The 12,902-nt window shown below is 38.4% G+C and overlaps 1 long non-coding RNA gene across 2 annotated transcripts in view; it reads left to right on the top strand.

Moving 5' to 3' along the window:
* LOC124244937 (uncharacterized) overlaps nt 1-12,028 on the top strand; it is a 120,313-nt gene extending 108,285 nt beyond the window's left edge. The window contains exons 3-5 of one of the 2 annotated variants that reach the window (XR_006890155.1): nt 7,397-7,486; nt 10,856-10,871; nt 11,527-12,028. This is a non-coding gene — a long non-coding RNA (uncharacterized LOC124244937). Of the gene's footprint in view, nt 1-7,396; nt 7,487-10,855 lie in introns of both variants that reach the window. The other variant, XR_006890154.1, reaches the window with a different exon arrangement.
* The last annotated feature ends 874 nt before the right edge of the window (nt 12,029-12,902 follow it).

The raw sequence follows: 12,902 nt of genomic DNA, 5'->3' as shown, positions 1-12,902 counted from the left end.
TATTTACAAAACTGCTTGACTATCTTATGTTGGATAAAACATATCAGAATTCTTACTCTTAAATGGAATTATTTTTATTTAAAGGTTTTTCCCTTGGTGGCAAGGCTTTCAGGAAAAAATTAAAGTTGGTTAGCGAGGGCTAAGAATATTGCATTGGTGTTAAATTCGTAGACTCTGGAGTCAAATTTCTAGGTTTCAGTTCCAGACTTTCTACCCAGAAATTCTATTTCCTGGGTCTACTTAGTTATCCCTTGTCTGCTTCAGTTGTTTCATCTGTAAAAAATGGACAATATCTGATAGGGTTGTGACAAATAAGATCATATACATAAAGTGTTGGCAATGTTTGATAGTAATCACTCAACAAATACGAATTAAAAATAACTCATTTAGGGGGCCGGCTCCGTGGCCGAGTGGTTAAGGTCGCGCGCTCCGCTGTGGGGGCCCAGGGTTCGGATCCTGGGCGCGGACATGGCACCGCTCGTCAGGCCACGTTGAGGCGGCGTCCCACATCCCACAACTGGAAGGACCTGCAACTAAGATATACAACTGTGTACGGGGGGTTGGGGAGATAAAGCAGAAAAAAACAATAACTCATTTAGCTGAAAATGTACCATTAATAAAGAGAACATGATTAAATTTGTAACCAGAGTGATACATTATATTATTTGGATGTCCTATGGAGAACTGAACGCTTCTGTTCCCATGGTATCTATTTTATCTCATTGAAGGCATACCATGAGTTCATAGTTCTGATGACAGTTTTTGGCTCTGGAGTATATAAGTTTTACATTCAAAAATCATAGAAACTAACCAGATTAGCACTGGAAGAAATCTTAGAGACTATTTAGACCACATTTCTCATTTTATAGCTTGGGAAACGGGACTCAGGTTCAACGACTGACCTACACTCCCAGAGGTAGTTGGTATCAGAACTTGGATAAAAATGTAAGTCTTTCAACTACCTAACTCTAATTCTAATCATTAGTTATCACGGCAACAGGGAGAATGGTAAAGAACATGGCACCTTCAACATTTTAGACTAAAGAAATAAACCTGAGCTTTTACTGGAGATAAGTGTCTCCATGACATTCTTAAAGAAATTTTTTTATTTATTTGCTTCTCTTGTGGAAGTAACTGTGGTCCATCTCTTTTGAAGGGATAAAGTAGCCAGTCAGTTTCTTACTGTTTTTCCTACAGCATTTGTTATGTTTCATCTCCATCCTTTGTTCTGTGTTGCTTGTTTTCTAAGGCATGCCATTAATAGAAGGTATAGGTTCTATTTTTAAGAAGGAATCATAGGGGGCAGATATAAGGACCTGGAAATCTAGGTGTTTAGGAAGCCAATTTTTAATCCAATGGAAAAATCAAATCACACTTGAACTTAAAGATGTCTGAATTTTATGGCTCATTGATTTAATTTTAAGAAGTTTAATGAGCTGCAAATAGAATCTGTATGGTTCATTGGATTTGGGTAGAACTATTTTTATTTGTTGTCTGAGGTAATTTCTCTTTCACTGAAATTGTTTTCTCTCTAAAAAATCTACACAGGAAAGAAAGCGGTTGGCTATGTAGCTTCATTGGAACTAGCCTGCAAATTAACACTTGTATCTCTCAGGGTACTTATTGCAAATAGTAATTTCCACTCTGGCTAGTTAAAGCAGAAGAGGATTTATTAGGGGATATAGGGCTGCTTATGTAATTTCCAGGAGCGCTGGATAATCAGGCTTGTATGCTATAGCATGACATGGGACTCTTCCAGTGGAAAGCCACTGCTGCTGCTGGGACTGCTTCTTGGCACTCACGACACTAGGGACTGAGCCTTGAAAAAATCTCTGCTGCTACCACCACAGCGGACCGCAGGGGAGCCTGAGGCGCTTGGTGCTAACTTTCATCTTCCAAGTCTCTGTGGCTGTTCCTGCTTAGCAGATGTTGGCTCTTCTGCAGTATCCTCACTTCAGAGGAGACTATGAAGTACTCAGGCTCTAATTTATACAGGGGGGCATGCTCTAAGGAGGTTGGGATGGGCTTGACCTCAGCATGGCTGCTCAGGGATTAGACAATGCCCTGCATGTGTTGTCTGGGAAGGAGAATGGGCCTAGGAATCCCCTTTATCCTTTTCCGTGAGTATGTTAGTACGGACAAGTTTATTAGAATGTGTATTATTTCAGAAGGGGAAATTGACTGAGAAGCTAAGAAAATACACTTTGTATAAATATACTTTGACTGGGAATGGGAGAAAAATCTGCCAAATTTAATTATGTAACTTGGTTTATATTCAGCGAATTCTGCTTTAACTCTAGAAGGAGTATTAAGAGAGAGAGATTAGACTATGGGCAGTCCTGACTTTGTAAAGTTCCAATATGCACAAATTTCAGTTACCACAGACTAGTTGAATAACTTGATATGGTTGAAATTTCAGTTGCCACAGTATATTAATTGTGTGTAATTGCACAAAGTATAAACTTCACTGCCACTTTTTTAGTCCACAAATCACTACATAAATGACAGATGGGCATCATGATAGATGACTAATTAGATTACTTTTTTCAAAGTAATGATTGACCACTGTGCATCAGTTATTTGGTTCACACGCCAAGAGCAAAGCATGTAGCTGTGTTGCCTCCTTGACTTCAGTGATAAACCTACATGACATTTCACAAAATCAGACAGGAGGAAGAGGAAATTGGCCAACAGAGACGAAAGACCAGTGGAGAAACAAAAACTGATAACCCTGGGAGTGAAATTCACATCGAGAGTCAGCAGAGCTGTAGAAGGACTAGCTGACTGTGGGAATGGTGACACTCTCACCGTTTGAGAGCCTCTAGATGTGCAGCCAGAAGAACTTAGTGATGGAGAACTTACCGACATAAGTGAAGAAAGTGGTTGTGACGAAAAGGATGAAGATGTCTCAGAGGAAGTGACGTTGGCAAGAAACCTCACGTTAGAAGAACTGGAGACATCTCACAACATAAAAGTGTAAAGGAAAAAATGGTGAACGTTGATCCAAACTTTGAAAGGAGTATGACAATTTGCCAAGGCATGGAAAAGTTGCTCACTTCACATTGTAAATTATATGATGAGGGGAAAGCACGTGTTATTCAAACTACCCTTGATAAGCTTGTTTTTTAACAGAGAAATAAATTTTTATTCTCAATGTTTCTAATGTTTTAAATTACAGTGCATTACATAAATATTAATTTTATTATTTTTTAAATTTTCATATACATTATAACCAACCGTAAGAAAGTTCTTGATATTTTGACAAAAAAGGTTAAAGGTCATAGAAAAACTGTAATTTTCCCCATTGATTAGTAAGACCACATTGCATGGTTTCAGCTTGCACAGTTATTTATATGATCTGTACTACCATGCAGAAAGAGGACTATCTACTTAAAATGAGGGCAAGCAAACATTGCATATTTTCATCTTGAAAGACAGCACTTTCTGGCTGAGAAAGGTTAGACTTGCATTACAATTTCAGACTCAATCTTAAAAGTCGTGGATTCACTGCTTGTTCATAGAGCATTTTAATACAAATTCAAAAAAATTGCCTTCATCTATGATGTCTACAAAGGAAATCGTATCCCTTTTTTTTTTATGTATTTTTTTTTAAGGAAGATTAGCCCTGAGCTAACATCTGCTGTCAACCCTCCACTTTTTGCTGAGGAAGACTGGCCCTGAGCTAACATCTGTGCCCGTTTTCCTCTACTTTATATATGGGTTGCTTGCCACAGCATGGCTTGATGAGCAATAAGTAGTTTCATGCCCAGGATCTGAACTGGCGAACCCTGGGCCACCAAAGTGGAGCGCATGAACTGCTATGCCACCGGGCTGCATCACGGTGTCCCTTTAGATATGACACTGCGGTGTACTGCACAGCCTGATGGTGTATGAGTGGCCTGGGCTTATTTCAGGGAATCTCAGTCCACATTACAAAGATAACAACTCACATAGCTGGACCACAGGAGCTGAGGAGAGAGCTTTCACTATCAATGGAGCAAGCAGGAAAAGCTTCAAGGTGAACATGAGTGTTCATCAGTGTCTTGAAGGTTAACAACCAGGGCTGGGACTAGAGGCAGGCAAGTGGGGCCAACTCATGAAAATGCAGGGTCACATCCTCGCTTCATTCAAATTTTTGATATTTTATTCATCATAAAAGTTTTGCATTAATTTTGATTTCTAAAAATATTGCATTAAAATGTTATTTAGTTTGATTACTGAATTTTTTGGTATCTTTCCTAAAATTTTGTGCTCAAGTGAATGCCCCACTTACATCATTGTATTCCCCACCCTAGAACTTTATGGGGAATCTTTATACCTGCAACTGCTGATTCACTTTAAAAAACAAGGAAGGGTGCTTGCCCTGTGGCCTAGGGGTTAAGTTTAGTGCACTCCACTTCAGTGGCCTGGGTTCGGATCCTAGGCACAGACCTACACCACTTGTCAGCCATGCTGTGGTGGTGACCCATATACAAAATAGAGGAAGACTGGCACAGATGTTAGCTCAGGGACAATCTCCCTCACCAAAAAGAACCACAAAAAAAATCCAAGGGAAATAGTGAGGCCAGGACGTCAGGTACTAGAGGGAGAGAATATTGATTATTTTTCCTAATATGTCTGGTTGCTGTGAATTTAAAATACAGGCAGTGTTCATGGTTCAATTTTTGCTATAAATGACAGGAAACTGTATTAGCCTTTGATTATCTGTCAGAATTTGACCATTTGACTGTAATTTTATGACAAGCCAAAAGATTTTTTTTTTTTGAGGAATATTAGCCCTGAGCTAACATCCACTGCCAATCCCCCTCTTTTTGCTGAGGAAGATAGGCCTTGAGCTAAGATATATGCCCATCTTCCTCCATTTTACATGTGGGACACCTGCCACAGCTTGGCTTGATGAGCAGTGGTGTGTAGGTCCATTCCTGGGATTCGAACCAGCAAACCCTGTGTCACCAAAGTGGAGCACGTAAACTTAACCACTGCGCCACTGAGCTGTCCCCCAAAAGATATTTTGTTGTGTTTCAAAATTCAGGTCTATCTTAACACCCAGATAGAGTTGCTGGATTTAGCAGAAAAAACATGAGATACCCAGTTAAATTTGAATTTTAGATAAACAACAAATAATCTCTCAGTATAAAAGCATACTCCATGAAATATTTAGGATAGACTTACCCTAAAATATTATTTATCTGAAATTCAAAATTCACCGAGTGTCCTGCATTTTATCTGATAACCCTATACTCTGTGCTGTTGCAATGGTCTAAGGTAGGTTAATGCTTCTCTTTCGTCTTAGTTGTCATTTTGCAGAGTATAGGCCTCAACACATCAATGAAACTCACATGTTAATGCCTTGAATGTGAAGTGCGTTTGCAAACTGTAAATTTCTTTATATGCTAACTCTTACATCTTTGAATAAAATAGCTCCTATCAATTGGTATGCTCCTCTTTTCCTCTCCTTTTAATGTTGTGATTTGTTTCCTTCTCTGGACTTTGAGTATATCAAGATTAGGCTAACAGGGTCAGCCCCTGTCTTTTCATGTCATCTATTTGACAGGTAAGAACTGAAAGGGAAGCCACGTGAGACCAAACTGTGTGATCAGGCATCCAGATTGCAATTCACTGTTGCTGTTCCCTGTGTGTGATCCATCAAAGTATTTAATTTCAAGCAACTTTTCTTTCCTGGTTCATGTAATGATACTGACCCCACCGTGCGTTTAGAAATTACAGCAGATTATCTACTGTGTATCAGCTGGCTAGCTAGCTATCAATCATACTTCATATTTGTAGTGTGATTAATTGGATGGCTAATAGCTAATCCAGTATTGAAATAGTGGCAGAGTTAGGAAAATTGTCTTGTGTTAACCATAGTGATTTACACTTTCTGTTTAGATCAGGGAAATCTGATTTTTTTATGCTTTTCACTGTTCATTTTGTTTTTGAAATTGGTTGTTTATTTCTTTTGCTTCCAAATTTTCCTAATGCTATGCTCATGCTAGAGCCAACACAAGGTGTGATGATGAATTTAGGGAAGCCTGTCTTGGTGCCAGCCTTCCTCTGATTGGCCTTCTTGCCCCATATTCCCAAGCACCTTTCCTGCCCGGCAGGAAACTCATGCCATTTCTAGTCTACCCAGGCTTGTTCTTGCCATTTAAATACAGAATGTTGAAAGTAGCCAACCCTTTGTCCTGTTCATCTTCTCTGATATTTAAATCATGGAAAGAGAAGTCACTCTTTTCCTCCTGATGGGTTTATTCTGCAGCATGAATTTCATATTCTTGGGCCTATGGCCTCACCGGGTAATCTGTTGGACTGAGAACTTGTCTAGCAGGGGTAGGAATAGGTGCATGCTATTTAGAGACCCCTTGGCTCCTCAAGGGTCCTGACAACATGCCAGGCACAGTGCTAATGCTAAGAATACAACTGTGAATCCTTTGGTTTTAAAGAGTTCGTATGATAGTAGGAGAGAGAAACATGCACAAATAATTTGACTCCTATGTTCTTATTTACTGCTAGTGTTCCCCATAGAGAATTATGTGAGCTGAAGTCAGGGTTAAAGGTCAACTTTTCAAGCAAGATAGGAAAGAAGCTAGTGGGAGCACAAACCAGCGGTGTGGCTACAGGTTCACACAATACTGCTAGGTGATCCTTGTCTTGTGCCTGAATGTCCACAGTAACACTAAACACCAAGCACTGTGAATGTCAATTTTGAAATCAAATCGCTTTTGTTGCTAAATATTAAGAGGACGGGATGAATTTAATCTCTTCTTCTTCTGACTGTGAGCAACTAAAGAAGCTTCTGTCCCCAAACACGGCTCTTCTCTATAGTCAAGTATGAAAAATAGAGCAACAAGTAGGAAGACATCAGTTGTGAGACCAATTAGATCTGGCAGGAAACACTCATGTTTGGCAGGTTTCCCAGCTGCCACGTAGTTTGAGAGCTGAGCAGAAGTGTCCTACCAAGCTAAACGCTGAGGACCTGTCACCATTCAATCGTCTGCCAGCAGAAAAAGTCAACAAGCTTTGGAAGGAGGTTGGTCCAGATTCTTGAACATCCTCACAGCAAGAGCTATCAAATGTGTATATTTCTCTCTCTCTCTCTTTTTTTTTTTTTGCTGAGGAAGATTAGCCCTGAGCTAGTATCTGCTGCCAAACCTCCTTTTTTTTGCTGAGGAAGATTGGCCTTGAGCTAACATCTGTGCCCATCTTCCTCTATTTTATATGTGGGATGCCTGCCACAGCATGGCTTGGTAAGCAGTGCGTAGGTCCACACGCAGGATGCTAACCAGCGAACACCAGGCCGCTGAAGTGGAGCATGCAAACTTAACCTCTATGCCATGAGGCTGGCCCAGAGTTTTTCTCTCTTTAATAAACATCTTTTTTGTTTTCTTCTTAACAGAATCCTGGCAATTTTGTAAAACATTTTTTCAAGGAGCAGAGAAAAAGAATTAAGACATAGGAAATATATGTCATCTAAAGCATAATGATTGTAAGTATTTGATGAAATTTTTAAGAACTGAAGTTTTATTGAATGGAAAGTCTGAGCTTGGCATAGGCTGTCTTCACAGTCCCCAGACGGACAATTTAGCTCCTATCTGAACCTGACTTTGGGGTCTTGGAGCCTTGGCAGTGAATGTTTTCAACAATAAATCAGGCTCGGCGGTGGTTACTGGCTATCCTGGAGTTGGAGCCTAAAGGAGTGTGAGAAGACTGTTCTTTCTGAGTTCAGTGGATTCAATTTAAGAAATGTTTGTTGATTATTCCTGTGTGTCATTTACAGTAATTGGGGTGGTGGATTTTAGGGGGAAGGCGACTAATTCAATGACCTTTAATTTACATCTCTCAGGTCAGATCTAGCACAATGCCCAGAGAATCCATAACTTTTGCTGAGTGAGGGATTTATTCTGAATCCTCAAAAATGACTATATTGAGTGTAATTTATTTATTTTAAAGATTGGCACCTGAGATAACAACTGTTGCCAATCTTCTTTTTTTTTTTTTGCTTTATCTCCTAATCCCTCCCCCGCCCCCCCCACATAGTTGTATATCTTAGTTGAAGGTCCTTCTAGTTGTGGCATGTGGGACGCCACCTCAACGTGGCCTGATGAGCAGTGCCATGTCTGTGCCCAGGATCCGAACCCTGGGCCACTGCAGCGGAGCGTGTGAACTTAACCACTCGGCCACAGAGCCAGCCCCAGAGTGTAACTTATTTTGAAATACTTTGGCATATTTAGGGGGATACACATACATCCACATACAGACACACACAGTATACTTTATCCCTTGGATCAGTTAATTAACATTCGTAGTACTCTAACCAGAAATACACACTCTAGAAGTGAATGGTTAGCATTTGAAAAATTAGTCAAAGCCCCATAAGTCTTCAGAAGTCACTAGTAAGAATGTGCCAGCTAACTTTATTTTTGATCAGTCCTAGAAAGTTAAGAATTATTGCATAGTGGATGTTGGTGAAACAATTCATGTTTAAGATATGTGGATTGGCTCAAATGTTTTTTTTCCAGCTCTGTTGAGAGATGATTGACCTACAACATTGTGTAAGTTTAAGGTGTACAACGTGTCAATTTGGTACACTTATATATTGCAATATGGTTACCATTGTAGCGTTAGCTAACACCTCCATCATGTCACATAACTACCATTTCTTTTTTGTGGTGAGAACATTTAATATCCACTCTCTTAACAACTTCCAAGTATGCAACACAGTATGGTTAACTATAATCACAATGCTGTGCATTAGATGCCCAGAACTTTCTCATCTAATAACTGGAAGTTTTTACTCTTTGATCAATATCTCCCTATCCACACCCTAGCCCCTGGTAACCACATTCTACTTTTTATTTCTATGAGTTTGGCTTTTGCAAATTCCACATATAAGTGAGATCATACATACATACTTATCGCACTTAGCATAATGCCCTCAAGGTCCCATGTTGTCACAAATGGCAAAGTGCCCTTCTTTTTCTTGGCTGAGTAATATTCTATTGTGTGAGTGTATATATATGTGTGTGTGTGTGTGTGTGTATGTGTATAATATATATTACATTTTATTTATCCATTCAACTGTTAATGGGCACTTAGGTTGTTTCCATATATTAGCTATTGTGAATAATGCTGCAGTGGACATGGTGGTACGGATATCTCTCCAATATTCTGTTTTCATTTCCTTTGGATATCTACCCAGAAATGAGATTGCTGGATCATATGTAGTTACATTGTTAAATTGTGAGGAACCTCCATACTGTTTTCCATAGTGGCTGCACCAATTTGTATTCGTGTCAACAGTGCACAGGGTTCTCTTTTTTCCACATCCTCGCCATCACTTGTTATCTCTCATTTTTTTGATGACAGCCATTCTAAAACATCTGAGGTGATAACTCATTGTGGTTTTGATTTGCACTTCCTTGATGATTAGTGATGTTGTGCACGTTTTCATATACCTGTTGCCCATTTGTTTGTCTTCTTTGGAAAAATGTCTACTTAGTTCCTCTGCCCATTTTTAAATATTTGCTTTTTTGCTGTTGTGTTGTATGAGTTCCTTATATATTTTGGTTTTTACCGCTTATCAGATGGATGGTTTGCAAATATTTTCTCCCATTCCATAGGTTGCTTTTCATTTTGTTGATTTTATTTTTTGCTGTGCAGAAGCTTTTTAGTTTGATGTAGTCCCATGTACTTATTTTGTGCCTTTGTTGCTTGTGCTTTTGATGTCAACCAAAAAAATCTTTGCCAAGACCAATGTCAAGGAGCTTTTTCTCTACGTTTTCTTCTAGGAGTTTTATGGTTTAAGGTCTTATGTTTCAGTCTTTAATCCATGCCAAGTGGTGTAAGATAGGGGTCCAATTTCATTTTTCTGCATTTGGTTATCCAGTTTCTCAATAGCATTTGTTGAAGAGACTATCCTTTCCCAACTCAGTATTCTTGGCGACTTTGTCAAATATTAGTTGATCATACATGTGGGGGTTTGCTCTTAGGTTTTGATTCTGTTCCATTGGTCTATGTGTCTATTTTTATGCCAGCACTATGCTGTTTTGATTACTATAGCTTTGTAGTATAGTTTGAAATCAGGAAGTGTAATGCCTCCAGCTTTGTTCTTTTTTCTCAGGATTGCTTTGGCTATGCAGGGTCTTTTGTGGTTCTACACAAATTTTAGGATTGTTTTTTCTATTTCTGTGAAAAGTTCCATTGGAATTTTGATAGGAGTATTTTTCAGGCATGACCTTCCTTGTATGAACAGGGTGTAAGATTCTAGTTAGCCTTACATCTCTGCTGGATAGTGCTGTAGGCCTAGGATTCCCATCAGTTTTGTGGCAGCTGCACGTGGAGGATTTTGCTGTTTGATTCTGCCCAGACTGTTAACTGAATCCTGCTGCTAGGATATTGTCACAGCTGCTTTGAATGAACATATTAGGCAAAGTGGGGTTTACGTGTCTCCAGGTTGGAGAGTAAAGACGATTTGGTTTGCAGAACAGGTACATGACTGTATGTGCGAATGGATATGTTACTATTTTTGCCTTCTTGTATGATAGCTAAATTCCATCAGAGCCATCAGTCTTCCTTCATCATAAGCTATCCTATGGTTGTGACATGACAGGATAGAAACATAGTAGCCCTCTTCCACCTCTTTCTGTTGGTAACCAGCAATGTCTAAAAAGAAAACAAACCCTAAAATTCATGAATGGCTTCTGATCAGCTCCCATCATTGTGTTTCCTGTGTCAACAAGTACTTAACGGAGTTTTCTTCTTCAGGAGCAACAGAGGGAGAAGGACTTTGCTAATTAGAAGGATGACTGGAGAGTATGATATTGTATATCTCTAATTATTTTTTCTTTACTTTTAGGTGGAAATTCTAAAAGGTATTTGGGTGTGTGAAGAATATTCAAAAGAATTTTCCTTTTTATGCTTCACCTGCCATGACACCTTTTCTCTGGGAGCAATGTCAAAGAAGGGTATTTTGAAAGAAAATTCTGTTGCTGTGATTAAGAGAAACACTCACAACTTATCAAAGCAGTTGTTTGTGGAAGAAGCCTAGTGCCGAAAGTGAGGTCAAGAAGAAGATGGGAAATAAATTTTCTCAAAGCCACGTAAAGGACACGCTCAAAAACCTTCTCCATAAACTTCTCTGGATCTAAATATCCACAGCAGACATTTATTTGGTGACAGAGCAAAATGATGTTTTGTAGACTTACATGAAAATCTGAACATTTTGCTTATAGTTCTTCTAAGATGAATACTGTAGGAACACTAAAGAATAGGTCAAGAAAAGCAAACTTATCAGTTAAGCTATAAAGACACTAAAAAGAGAACAGAAGAAAATTGCTTGGTTGAAATATATCTACCTTTTCAGAACTCTCGCTCTTTTGCTTATATTTTGAAGGAGAGCATTATGAGTTTCCAGGGGCCAATTTGCCTTACAACATTCTCTTCTCTTCCTTTGCTTGAATATGCTGCTCATGCTCTGACACCAGTAAAGAAGAAATGACTTATTATGTGTGCTTTCATTCCTTCCAGAAAATGAATTTTATTGGTGCCTGTGGCTTGCACATAACACATTTTCAACCACTTCATTTGTTGGAACCAGGTAATAAAAATGAGATTTCCTTTAACAAAATGATATTCTGACATTCATAAAAATGAAGTGGTGGAATCAGTCAGCCAGCTTAGGAGAAGGCCGCATGCCAAATGACAAGAGTTTAAATAACATAAAGTACAATGTCGAAGCAGTTCAAGTAATAATATGCAAATTTCTACTCAAAAGTTACGGAGAAACAGTTATTTTTACTGTAATGTATTGTAAAGAGCCCAGATTCTATATGACTAGTTTGGATATGGCCAATGAAAGAAAACAGTTGGTACAATCTAACTTGCTCTGAATAATTTGTAACAAATTGAGACTCAGAGAAAAAGTCATTCTATAGGAACCATTATGAAAGTGGAAAAACTAGTCAGTGTTCTTTAAATGGTGCAAATTTAAACAGATTTCTTGATATCAGGGTAAAAGATCACCAGACTGATAAAATATCGGTTAAATAATAAATCAAGTGCAAATAAATGGATCTGACTTCTATAACTTTCTTTTATCTAAATTGATGTCACATTTATCTTTACTTTATGATCTTGCAACTATATCTTTAGATTGAAATCGTGGGAAGTAGGAAATATTATACATTTCTTTTTATGCAAAGCCTTTTATCGATTGTCTTCATTTCCACTTTCTGCTAATGAAGTGGTAATGGCAAGATTCTTGAAGAAATAATGGCTCACTCATAATTGAATGAATTTTTTTTATCAATACAGAATAGGCAATGTCTGAAGGTCAATGGCTCAAGATAAGGCAGCTCATAATTTATGGATTTTTGTAATGCTTTGTTAGACGATTGTGATACAAATACAGTTTTGTTTATTCTTTTTAGTTTCTCTTACTGTTTTGCCTCTGTGTCGCTGTCTATCTTTTTCAATTGAATCCTGATATGAAGTCATTAATTTAAAAATAGCATAATTAAAACATAATAGGAAGTTACTGCCATAAATGCCCCACACCATGACAGTCAAAACTCATTATCCATGATTTTTATCTTTGTATTTTACTACTTTCCTCTACTAACCAATATAGTTGACAGTTTTCAAGTACAAATGAGTCAAGGGAAGTGATTTGGGTAGAATTATTGAATTTTAGAATTAAGAGGAGATTTACAGTTCATCTACTCCAACTTTCTTACTTAATAGGTGAGAAAGTGAAGGTTGTGTAGGTTAAATGACTTCTCTATGGTTACACAGGTCTTAGGCTTCTATGCTATTGCTTCTTTCCCTAATGTGCTCAATTAGCTTATTGTGTCCAAGAAACCCAAAAGCTGTTTGAATACTTTGGTCCCTGGCTGTCCCCTATT

The sequence above is a fragment of the Equus quagga genome, chromosome 9 (assembly GCF_021613505.1).
Source record: "Equus quagga isolate Etosha38 chromosome 9, UCLA_HA_Equagga_1.0, whole genome shotgun sequence".
In the NCBI taxonomy this organism is placed as follows: Eukaryota; Metazoa; Chordata; class Mammalia; order Perissodactyla; family Equidae; genus Equus; species Equus quagga.
Note: the sequence above shows the minus strand (reverse complement) of the source record. Positions and strands in the feature narration are given on the sequence as shown.